A 13,575-nucleotide genomic window follows, 5' to 3' on the forward strand; every position below is an offset into this window, starting at 1 on the left:
CATTTTAGAACAAAGACAAATAACAGGACAAAAAGGTCATTTATTGTATAACAGGGCAATGAACTTCTCAATTTGAAGGTTTTTTTTAGGAGTTGGTGGAGTTTTAAAAGGAAACAATTGTGTGAAGAATTTGAAGAAATTTTTCCGCTGTTGTTTAAAAAAAATCAAATCTGTTGCAGCACGGAATCTGACGACCGATATTTGGATAATGGCTGGTCTCTTCGATTTGCAACCAGTCGCTTAATGAATACACATGGTGAAGTAGAGTGGGGCAAAGGTGAGTAGGGTTGATGGGGTGGTTATGGTTGTGTGGGGGAGGTGAGGAGGGTTAATGGGATGGCTATGGTTGTGTGGGGTTGGGGGAGGTAAGGAGGGTTAATGGGGTGGTTGTGGTTGTGTGGGGGAGGTGAGAGAGGTTAATGTGGTGGTTATGGTTGTGTGGGGTTGGGGAGGTGAGAGGGGTTAATGGGGTGGTTATGGTTGTGTGGGGTTGGGGGAGGGGATTAAGCTGATGTTTGTGAACGTTTGCCAGGTGTAAACATGCTTGCTAGGTAATGTTTAGCGAATAGGGAACTAGCAGGCGTCCTTACGTTGAAACTAGAGCTAAGGACATGGTGTCATTTGAGCTGTGAAGTAGAGTTTACCAAAAGATTTCCTGATATATTTTATTACATTCTCGTGAGCAATGTTCAAACCTTTCTTCCCGTTTTAAAATACAGCAGTTTTGGAAGTGTCATTTAGAATACTTCTGTCATGTAGAATGCTACTGTCATTTAGAATGCTACTAATCGTCGTTTAGAATAATATATCTTCAGTCTAGCAAGTCTTCTACCATTAGCTATATTTCAACGTTAAAAAAAATTAACGATAATATATTAAAATTTTGACTGCAATAATTCTTAGTATTATTAAAACTAATTATATTCTAATAACTATTTTTGTTTAAAATTTATTTTCGTTGTAAAAACTACTTTATTCTTATATATCCGTTTGTATTGTGGTAGATCTTGATATTAAACCAACAATTACATTGTGACATATGTGATAACTTATTATATCATTAATTATATAATATGTATTAATTAATTACCCAGCGATGGCTAACAAACGAGCGATGTGTCGGCCTGTGTAACAAGAAACTAACTCGTGAAAACTGATCACTTACACACCCGGCATTCCCACCGGGATTCAATCGTGCCACGCGGGCGTTAAATCAGTTTTAAAGATCAACGAACCTGCCGTCGTCACGATCAACTATTGAACTTCTCCTCAGCAGGTCATCAAGTCACATGACTTCAAGCCCAGAAGATGGATAGTGGGACATAAGGACGCCGTAAATACAAATCCCATGTTACCCATTCATTCCAAACGTGATGTATTATTTCGCATGTTTTTATAGGATAATTTCCACCACACGTAGTGTTATTTAGCCGGACATTCAACTCTAGACCTAACTCGCTGTGCTGGGTAGTTAAAATAAAGCCTTATATTTCAATTCCTGTCTTCATTTGAATGTAACCTAGACAAATATGTTAAAAGCTGAGTGTCAGGATTTAACTAGAAAGAATGACGTCCGATTAACGCCCATTACTTCTAGGAGGTTCGCAATTCATTTTGTCTCTAAAAGAAAACATTTCTGACGTTGTCGCGAACACGCAGGGCCATTAACTCCAAACGGGTGGACATTCGCCATATTTTCATAACCGATAGAGCTAAAACAACACCTGGCTGAGAGAGAGTTAAAGCAACACACGGACATACACGCTGGTGAAGCTAATTTTTGAAAACGATGTTGAAATTGGTCAGTTTTATGAGAGTTGTTTACATTTTAAAGGAGAAACGGAACTCAGGCTTCAAACGTGACATATTTTTGACAACGGGGAAATATTAGTTCCAACTGTTTTAGTATTTCTTTGACCATTTGTTGAGTTCAAAAAATAGAAAATGTAACTGTTATAAGACCGCGGTATTGATATTTGAAATAACAAGCTCATGTTTCTATAACATTTGTTAGCTTTTCACTGTTACATTTACGATTAGCTTTCTCATCTATTTCGATTTTCTAAATATCAAAATAAGATTTTCCGTATTAAAAGTATTATTGTTTACTTAGATAATAATAATAATTACTCTTATTAAAATTAATATTATTTTTTTTGCAACGCTGGAGTCTGGTTTTAAAAATGGTACAGGACAGAGGACTCTGGAGATCTTTAGATGGCGGCCCATACCCCAGCAGCGGTGAAGGGTAGATGATGATAAAACCAAAATCTGATGTAGAATGAAACAGCTGGTATTGTTTATGAGGTTTATTTTCTGTAGTCGCGTCGCAAGGAGCAAATTAATTACCCTTCGTGGGGGGGGGGGGGGGGGGGGGGGGGGGGAGGGAAGAAGAACGTCTACCCCCCACCCCCAAATTTTATACAGAAAATACATACTGTAAATTTAGTCCGCCCCCCCCCCCCGGAAATTCCAAGTGTGCCCCCCCCCCCGGAGAAAAAGTCTGAAAGAAACACTGCCCAAAAGATATTTAATTAGCTGATCTACTTTTTGTTTAAAAAAGATGCGCATATTGCCGTTTGCACTTACACATTTAGATTGTTGCGACATATAATTAATTTGTTTTAATGTTAAAATCAACATGCGGAGGTCCACATGAATCCACCCCCCCCCCCCCCGTCTATACGCGTAAACATGACAATTTTCAGACCCCCTCCAACTTATAGTATCTGTAAGATTATCTGTCATACTCTCCTTCACTATCTTAACTTTTGTTGTATTTGTGTTTTAAGATTTACTCTTAATAGTCGGGTTCATTACTATCGATCTATTCAGATCTGCTTACTATACTTTCTTATTCTGTCTTCTATTTTGTCTGTTTATTCTATTGTCAGGTATATACCAGTCTGTTATATTGTCTTTTTTTTTCTCTGTAAGAAACAAATCATGCAACATCCTTTCAGTGGTTGAATTTAGAAACAGACATTTGAAAAGCTTTCCCTCCCATACAGTTGGTGGTTCAGGGAGTTCTTTCAATGTTTATAGCAGACGACATCTAGGGTCAAAAGGTACTTCATCAAGAATGAATAAAGTAGGAATAAAAGATGAATACAGTTGAATCGCAAATTATATATAAATGGGGCGTTTATTGAATAAACTAACTGACTTACATTGCACTTTTTAGATCTTTGAAAAGTTTTTCAGTTTCTTTTTTTTTTAAATTTATATATATTTCTTTACAATAATAATTACATTAATAAGGTAAGTTAATTTAAGCAAGAAAAATAATTATTACTTTTATAAGGCTACAACCAAAGCCATAGAAATGAAAACAATGTTCTTAAGAAAACCAAATTTTCCAGGGTTAAATAAATAAAAACTTTCCCCAAAAATGTTTTTTATGGAAAAAAAAACAAGATAAAAAAAACTCCGGTAAATAAGAGAAAAGGCTCGCTGCCAGAACTTAGGCATAAGGATCGAATAAATTCCCCAGTAGAACGTAGGAAGTAGTTGACCATTACGAGCTTTGTGAAAATCAAACGGAGTTGGGGAAAGTTGAAGTCTTTCCTCGGATGGAAATCCGACATTCGAGATTCGGAGTCCCGGAGGATTTAAATCTCTATCAGGAGCCGGGCGAGAGATGCAGGGCGGGGGCACAAGGCTGAGTTTATAGCCCCTCCCTGGGGCAGGGCACTCCCAGATCTGCTAACCCCGTCCATATTAAAGTTGACAGACCCCAGGAAAAGTCGTGTCGTTTGGTGTGAGGGTGGGGCTCTGAATTCTACACGTCTTCACTCAAAGAAAAATAAAAAAAATCAACACATCATGACGTCACGGAAACACATCCCTGAACTATTTAGATTCTTTGATCAATTTATCGACTAACAGACTTTAAACAAAAGTAATGCGAAATCGTATTCCGTTCGTGTATGATTCCCCGCGTTAAGGCGACTCTTGGAGCTGAGATTTCACCAGTCGAGGAACCAGCGAGGTCCCCGAGGTGTCGGCAAGTCTTTCCTTGGAACAAAATTAAATCTGGCACTGAGCACATCCTGACGGTATTACAGGATGGCTGGTGCCAGCTTTCATTATCCCATAACTGACCAGAAGTCTGCCGGTAAACATTAGACGTACCACATAAACCCTAACTCACCCGGACAGCCCCGTGTCCCCGACCCCCAGCCGTACACGAACTAGGGACGGGGGCCGGGGCTGGGGATGGAGATGTTAATGCCCGGGGTCGGGTCGTGAGTTGCCCATTAGCGTCACATGAAACCTAACTCTAGGGAGGAAATTAAATCAAACAAATTATCGCATGGCCACGGGATTGTAGATGGGAGGGGACTGGGGGTTTTGTCTGGCGGTGAAATACGAGCAACTGCATCGTGATCTCCCCACCTGGGGTATTTACTTTCAAGCCTGGTGGGGATGTAGCATGTGCTAGGTGGTAGATGAAGTATTGCATTGTTTTTTTAAGTAGGGTAAATTTAATCTGAGTTTGATGGCTGGTTTATGATGTCGCTGTTTACCTCAGTTTTAGATTTGTGTCTGGGTCAGGTCTATACCTGGGTCGTGTTCACCTGGAGTTTATTCGATGTTTTAATGAGGTCATTTCCTTGTTGTACCTGAGTCATTTCCTTGTTGTACCTGGGTCATTTCCTTGTTGTACCTGGGTCATTTCCTTGTTGTACCTGAGTCATTTCCTTGTTGTACCTGGGTCATTTCCTTGTTGTACCTGAGTCATTTCCTTGTTGTACCTGGGTCATTTCCTTGTTGTACCTGAGTCATTTCCTTGTTGTACCTGAGTCATTTCCTTGTTGTACCTGAGTCATTTCCTTGTTGTACCTGAGTCATTTCCTTGTTGTACCTGAGTCATTTCCTTGTTGTACCTGAGTCATTTCCTTGTTGTACCTGAGTCATTTCCTTGTTGTACCTGAGTCATTTCCTTGTTGTACCTGGTCATTTCCTTGTTGTACCTGGGTCATTTCCTTGTTGTACCTGGGTTACGTGTATGTTGTACCTGGGTTACGTGTATGTTGTACCTGGGTCATGTCCCAAATGTACCTGGGTCATTTCCTTGTTGTACCTGGGTTACGTGTATGTTGTACCTGGGTTACGTCTATGTTGTACCTGGGTACGTGTATGTTGTACCTGGGTCATGTCCCAAATGTACCTGGGTCATTTCCTTGTTGTACCTGGGTTACGTGTATGTTGTACCTGGGTTACGTCTATGTTGTACCTGGGTACGTGTATGTTGTACCTGGGTCATTTCCTTGTTGTACCTGGGTTACGTGTATGTTGTACCTGGGTTACGTGTATGTTGTACCTGGGTACGTGTATGTTGTACCTGGGTACGTGTATGTTGTACCTGGGTCATGTCCCAAATGTACCTGGGTCATTCCCATGTTGTACCTGGGTTACGTGTATGTTGTACCTGGGTTACGTGTATGTTGTACCTGGGTACGTGTATGTTGTACCTGGGTCATTTCCTTGTTGTACCTGGGTTACGTGTATGTTGTACCTGGGTTACGTGTATGTTGTACCTGGGTTACGTCTATGTTGTACCTGGGTACGTGTATGTTGTACCTGGGTCATTTCCTTGTTGTACCTGGGTTACGTCTATGTTGTACCTGGGTACGTGTATGTTGTACCTGGGTCATTTCCTTGTTGTACCTGGGTTACGTCTATGTTGTACCTGGGTACGTGTATGTTGTACCTGGGTCATTTCCTTGTTGTACCTGGGTTACGTGTATGTTGTACCTGGGTTACGTCTATGTTGTACCTGGGTTACGTCTATGGAGTACATGGGTACGTGTATGTTGTACCTGGGTCATGTCCCAAATGTACCTGGGTCACGTATATGTTGTACCTGGGTCACGTCTATACTCTACCTGGGTCACGTCTATGTTTTACCTGGGTCACGTCTATGTACCTGGGTCAGGTCTATGGTTTACCTGTGTCATGACCACGTTGTACCTGGGTCACGTCTATGTTTTACCTGGGTCACGTCTAAGATTTACCTGTGTCATGCCCACGTTGTCTTGCCTAAGATCAGGCCCACCCTGTGTCGGGATTTTATTCCTAATCAAACCAGCGTCCTCTAATTACCAAGATAAAATATACATCCGTTAAGATCAAATTCTTGCATATCAGGTTAATTAGCGCGTTTGATTCTCTCTTCAGATTGCAGTGAAATTCTAGATGTGTGTAAAAATTATATGTCTTAAATGAATCATTAGCTATATTAGGTTAATTTGATTAATTTGGATGAAAAAACAGAAGAATACATTTTGCACGTGTACAATCTGAATGTTGCCAACATGTGTAACGTGCATGACTTAATTTAGTCTTGTTAATTAGCTTGCTTAAAGTGAACATTGCATTAAATCGGAATTTTAGAAACTGTGTTGTAAGTTTTTAAACATTTTAGACCCCACAGATAACCCATGAGATAAGGTTACCACACAGGTGACCACATGTCATCCAGCTGACCACACAGATGACCACATGACATCCAGCTGACCACACAGATGACCACATGACATCCAGCTGACCACAATGATGACCACATGACATCCAGCTGACCACATGTTATCCAGCTGACCACACAGATGACCACCTGTCATCCAGCTGACCATTTAGATGACCACATGTCATCTAGCTGACCACATGTCATCCAGATGACCACACAGATGACCACATGTCATCCAACTGACCACACAGATGACCACATGTCATCCAGCTGACCATTTAGATGACCACATGTCATCCAGCTGACCACACAGATGACCACATGTCATCCAGATGACCACACAGATGACCACATGTCATCCAGCTGACCACATGTCATCCAGCTGACCACACAGATGACCACATGTCATCCAACTGACCACACAGATGACCACATGTCATCCAGCTGACCACACAGATGACCACATGACATCCAACTGACCACAATGATGACCACATGACATCCAGCTGACCATACAGATGACCACATGTCATCCAACTGACCACACAGATGACCACATGTCATCCAGCTGACCACACAGATGACCACATGTCATCCACCTGACCACACAGATGACCACATGTCATCCAACTGACCACACAGATGACCACATGACATCCAGCTGACCACACCATAAGCATCTTATTGTCTGAATGTGAGCATAGAACATCAACACGTCAACTAGTCACATGACCCCACAGAGCTGTCGATTACCCCCCCCCCCCCCAACACGTCAACCACCTGACCATTCGGGCTCCTGTTGACCACATGGAATTACGCTGACCACATGGAATTACGCTGACCAGATACGCAGCACTAAGCTACACTGAATCCCACTGTGTTCAGCTATTGTCATTCCAAGAAAACTGCCACACACCAGATGGAATCCTGCTGACCAGATGACCACACAACTACCACCGACCACATGGGCTCCTGTTGACACCACAACTACCACCAGCATAGCAGACTCCTGTTGACCCCACAACTACCACCAACACAGCCGACTCCTGCTGCCCACAGTGCATTGTGCTGGTCACTTCTATACCACCCACCAGCGACTTGACCTCAAGAACTCCAGGCCTGGTCAGATGTTGAGGGGAGATCACTGCCACAATAAAAGACGTATCCACAATGTATTAAAGACATTCCCAAACATCTGCCCCGAGATGGATATCGATGTCTGTCTGATTAACACGAGTAATCCCCCTTTGTTAATCAGCCCCCGTAAGTAAGACATTAATATTACAGCACATCAATATATGTCTTGAGACAGCTGTTTCTGTAATGATAAGACAAAGTTTTTGATGTCTATGATGTATTAGACAGTATCTTGAGCCAACTGTCTTTAAGATTATTAGACAGTATTTGAGAAAGATGTGTCTGATATAAAGAACGTATCTTGAGGCAACTGTTTGATACAAGACAGTATCTGAGGCTACTGTCTTTTATAAAATCAGACAATTTCTTGAGACAACTGTCTCTCATATACAAATAGTTTCTTGAGGCTACTGTCTTATAACACAATATACGACATCACCCACCACAAAGAATATAGTTCTCCCCCCCCCCCTCCCTATTGATGGCCAGCCCCTACTTCTCCAGAAAGGTGAAATTGACCAGACAACCGTGAGAAACACAACACCTGTTTAGCCGTGCCACCACTCTTTGAAGACGAGTTGCATTACCTACAACTACATCCAGCAAAAGTCTACATCAAAACGGTCATCTCCCACCGCTACACGGAGAAAAATCGGTTTATTAATTGGAGCGGCCGAGCCTTGGAGCCAGGAACCAAGATGGAACAATTTGAATTCCTCTCATCTAAAAAGAATAAAATCAATTTGTGAATGAGTAATCCTTGAAGGTAGCATCAGATGGGAGGGACGGGGTGGGGGAAGGTAAGGGGAGAGGAGGCGGGAAAAACAGAAGTTCGCCTTAAGGCTCCTCATTAGTGGCTTTAATTCCAGACTCGTGGTTTGCACGGGGGAGGGGAAAGGGGGGGGGGGGAATAAAAAGGCAGGGATGAGGTTTAGTTGGTAGAAAAATTATTTTGAATTTCTTTTTTTTGCTTTTTGTCGGTACTGCATTTAAATTTTTAAAAATGTGACATACACTAGGGAAAGAAAATGCGAAAGATTGTTATAAAACCAACTGATTGGTTGCGGGTTAGCGTGTTTCTGACTTAGTTAAACAGAGACAGAGTAAGAGAGAGAGAAAGGAAGATGGAGGGGAGGGAGCGAGTAGAGGACTAGAGCGATAGAAGTAAGAGAGCATGACTGAGAATAGACGAAATTGTCCCATTTTTGTCCCATTTTTCCCCCCAGTTCACTTCTGGCCAGAGAACGACTGTCATGACGTCACGCTTTGCTTTTGTTCTGGTTGTATCAAAAGAGCAGACGGACGCGTTTTTAGTTCGGTTTATGTCGAGATGTTGCGAGATCTGACGAGATGTCGCGAGATTTGGCGAGATCGAGCAAGCAGTAGCGTGACGTAGCGAGATGTACTGGATCTCAAAGAGCGACGAATGAGCCATCTAGTGAATGACATATATTTAAATTAAATAAGAGACACTGACTTATCGAAAATCTAGAATGTTAAAGTAAGCATATCTTGTATTATTAAAAGAATCAAGTAAAATTGACTAGGGTATAACTGATGTTATGCTTGGTTGTATTGAGGAAACAGCTGATTGCTTGGTTCTACTGAAGAAACAGCTGATTGCTTGGTTCTATTGAGGACACAGCTGATCTTATGCTTGGTTCTATTGAGGAAACAGCTGAGCTGATCTTATGCTTGGTTCTATTGAGGAAACAGCTGATCTTATGCTTGGTTCTACTGAGGAAACAGCGGATCTTATGCTTGGTTCTATTGAGGAAACAGCTGATCTTATGCTTGGTTCTACTGAGGAAACAGCTGATCTTATGCTTGTAAAAATTGATCCAATCAACGCTTAAGCTGCCTGGCTTGATTTGAATAATTTATTCAAGACTGACAAAAAATGTCAGCGTTTGGTTGTCATGTCATACCAGTGTGGAATAATTTTATTTGGTAAAGATCATAGCTTCAGCTTTTTGAAACTAGTTGGTATGGTGCCTCTACCTTTACAATTTTAAAACACTTTGGTATGGCGCCTTTACAATTTTAAAACACTTTGGTATGGCGCCTTTACAATTTTAAAACACTTTGGTATGTTATCTTTAACTTCACAATATGCTATGATGCCTTTAGATTCACCGATTTATAACAGTTTGGTATGGTGCCTTTGTTTTCATGTTTTAAAACAATTTAGTATGGTGCCTTCAACTTTAAAACAATTTGGTATGAAACCTTTAACATCACCTGAGATGAACAGTGGAAAGGAACGACACAATTTGTTATTGTAACAAATAATAAACAAAAAGTTCGACTATCTTAATTAGCGTTCATTTGTTTCACTATTCATGCAATGTTTTACTAGATCAGGCGACACATTTAGCAGCCTCAAACAACGGCGTTGTTATATTTTGTAAATCTATCTTCCCTCCCTTACAGAAGTACGACAAAATAGTCTCAAAAATACCAGAGTGAGAAAGTTAGACATCTGAATTTTATTAAAAATTTATTTAAAAAAATTAGTTTTAAAATATCATTTGGATTTTATTTAAAAGTTAGGTTTTAAAATGTCATTTGGAATTTAATTAAAAACTTAGTGTAAAATGTCATTTGGATTTTATTTAAAAGTTTAGTATAAAATGTGAACCATCTACCGATTCATGTTTGTTCAACACTGTTACCTAGTTACCAACTCGACACACTGTAGTTAAAAGAACACACTGGTGTCAAGTATTTTATTTTAGACGAAGAATCTCAGAATACAGAGGAGGATTGGTTGTATTGGATGCTTTGTGGTCAGCTTAAACTGACCCATTTATTTGAAAGTAGTGTGAGGCAATAGTTAGATGCTTCTAATGTAGATATTTCAAATACAACCGTTTCTTGCTGAGTACTTGATTTGGCCAAGTCAGCTCAGAGATTTTAAGAATCCAGTACTTGTTAGATAGAAATCGACACCACATCTTTTCACAAGAGTACCCCCCCCCCTTTTTTTTTTGTGTACGTAAATCGAATTAAAACATTTCTTTTCTAAAATGTAATAATAATACCACAACAACACTAAGGATGCAATACTTAGATATAATAAAACAATTTTTTTGTGTTAAATATTCAGGTAGTTTTGCTAGTTAGAAAATGACGTCTGAGATTAAAAAAAAACACAGGTCAATATTTAGATATTTAGAAAGAAGATCGAAACTCTCTCTCTCCTCCCCCCCCCCCCCCCCCGTTACTCTCCAGGTTCTATTTAGCAACAGCAAAGAAGATTCCCATTAGGACAATTAATTAAAGATAGCCACTGCTGGACTAGGCTACGCTGGAGACAGACAAAAAAAACCCACAGTTCTTCATGCTGTTCAGGTGTTTCTCGGATCCTGCTGTAAAAAAATATGTTGGAAGCAACGTCAAAAAAGTTAATTAAAAATCTAATCTAATGCGGAGAAGAATGCATGGATGTTTTGTTTCGGCAGTTTTTGATGTGATATTGTGTTTTTGTGTCGCCATCTACTGCTGTGAGATGGACGGACAGGTCGATGTGGCAACGAGAGTGGGGTTTTAGCTCCGTGGTCTGTGGGTCGATGGTTGTGGTTGGTGGTTTGTGGGCCATTTGTAGAGGATCACTTGGTGGTTTGTGGGCTTGAAAAGTGGTTGGTGGTTTGTGGGCCATTAGTAGAGGGCTATCAAGCTTGTAAGAGTTGTGGAGATGATTGTATAAGTGGCTTTGATGTTTGTAGGCCATTTGTAGAGGGGGCCAACACGGTTTTAAAAGTTGAAAAGATGCCATTATAAGTAGCTTCAATGTGTTTGTAGGCCATTTGTAGAGGGCCATAACGGCTGTAAGAAGATGCTAGTATAAGTATCAATGCCGTTTGTTGGTCATTTAAAAGTTAAGAAATTGATAGCATAGGACCTACGTGGCTTTTAAAAACGGATCTTTGAGGAAAAGACCATAGTGTCACTACATAGTGTCAGTACATAGTGTCAGACCATAGTGTCAGTAGATAGTGTCAGTACATAGTGTCAGACCATAGTGTCAGACCATAGTGTCATATCATAGTGTCAGTACATAGTGTCAGTAGATAGTGTCAGTACACAGTGTCAGTACATAGTGTCAGTACATAGTGTCAGACCATAGTATCAGAATATAGTTCAGTACACAATGTCCCATTCAACTATTTGTACTGCACTAAGTGGTTAAACAACAATCTAAACAAGTCTCAGTCTATTTTAGAGGTCTGTAGACAATATGAACTTTTCACTATGTCCATAAATTGAGTTAACTTTAATCACTGGCACTTATCTGAACGTTACTAGCGTATGTTGTACTAACTTTACCCTTCTATTTAATCAGGCAACAGTTTATGTATGAGATGAAAATGTGATTTCCGTGACATTAAATTAAGCTTAAATGTCTTTATTGTGGTAAGCGGTAAAATACTGTTTAAAGTAATCGACCATTCACCTTAGTATCATGTTTTCACCTTATAATAGTAATTAACGGAGACCGGAGTTGTCGTTCGTAGAGGTTATTTTATACGATCAGAGGCTGGTAGAATATAAGCTAGTGCGTGAAAGTATGGTTCGTTCATGGTAACTTGTAGGGGAATTGTGTTCCCAGCATTCGTAGAAAAGGTATATTTTACTATATAATACCTGTAATACCACGATAAGCTGTAAATTATGTGTGATTTCTAATACCTCTAAGTGTAATACCAAGTGAAGAGCCCAGTGCTAAAAGTACTTAAGTCACATTTTTGTGAATTGAATCTCCAATCTACTACCTGTTATACCACGACGAAAGGTAAATTTGTGTGGCCAATGTAATACCTGTAATTACACAATACAAGGTAAATGTGTCGCCAATCTAATACCTGTAACTACACAATACAAGGTAAATTTGTGAGGCCAATGTAATACCTGTAACTACACAATACAAGGTAAATGTGTCGCCAATCTAATACCTGTAACTACACAATACAAGGTAAATTTGTGTGGCCAATGTAATACCTGTAACTACACAATACAAGGTAAATGTGTCGCCAATCTAAAACATGTAACTACACAATACAAGGTAAATTTGTGTGGCCAATGTAATACCTGTAACTACACAATACAAGGTAAATGTGTCGCCAATCTAATACCTGTAACTACACAATACAAGGTAAATGTGTCGCCAATCTAAAACATGTAACTACACAATACAAGGTAAATGTGTGTGGCCAATCTAATACCTGTAACTACACAATACAAGGTAAATGTGTCGCCAATCTAATACCTGTAACTACACAATACAAGGTACATTTGTGTGGCCAATCTAATACCTGTAACTACACAATACAAGGTAAATGTGTCGCCAATCTAATACCTGTAACTACACAATACAAGGTAAATTTGTGTGGCCAATCTAATACCTGTAACTACACAATACAAGGTAAATGTGTGTGGCCAATCTAATACCTGTAACTACACAATACAAGGTAAATGTGTCGCCAATCTAATACCTGTAACTACACAATACAAGGTACATTTGTGTGGCCAATCTAATACCTGTAACTACACAATACAAGGTAAATGTGTCGCCAATCTAATACCTGTAACTACACAATACAAGGTAAATTTGTGTGGCCGATCTAATACCTGTAACTACACAATACAAGGTAAATGTGTGTGGCCAATCTAATACCTGTAACTACACAATACAATGTAAATTTGTGTGGCCAATCTAATACCTGTAACCATACGATATAAGGTAAATTGGTGTCTCCAATCTAATACACGTAAAAGGTTAACCAGAAGCATGAGCATGGTGACCCGAACTTGACGTCCATGGGCAAGTGAAGTTGAGTTCACCAGTTTCCGTAAAGTAAGTTAGGTATCCATCAGAGCTGGGTGGACTCAGGGACGTTCTACTGATTTGAACCCGGATTAAAACTTTCGGGTTACAGTCTTGCGCTCTACGACACCCGTCCCAT

At 40.1% G+C, this 13,575-nt stretch overlaps 1 protein-coding gene across 1 annotated transcript in view; it reads right to left on the reverse strand.

The window, feature by feature from the left end:
- The window catches only part of LOC131946479 (receptor-type tyrosine-protein phosphatase N2), a 242,185-nt gene that overhangs the window by 83,781 nt on the left and 144,829 nt on the right, over window positions 1-13,575 (reverse strand). The gene's annotated exons all lie outside the window — the stretch shown is intronic.

This window comes from Physella acuta, unplaced genomic scaffold (genome assembly GCF_028476545.2).
Source record: "Physella acuta isolate Inbredline_101_S28 unplaced genomic scaffold, ASM2847654v3 ptg000562l, whole genome shotgun sequence".
In the NCBI taxonomy this organism is placed as follows: domain Eukaryota; kingdom Metazoa; phylum Mollusca; class Gastropoda; family Physidae; genus Physella; species Physella acuta.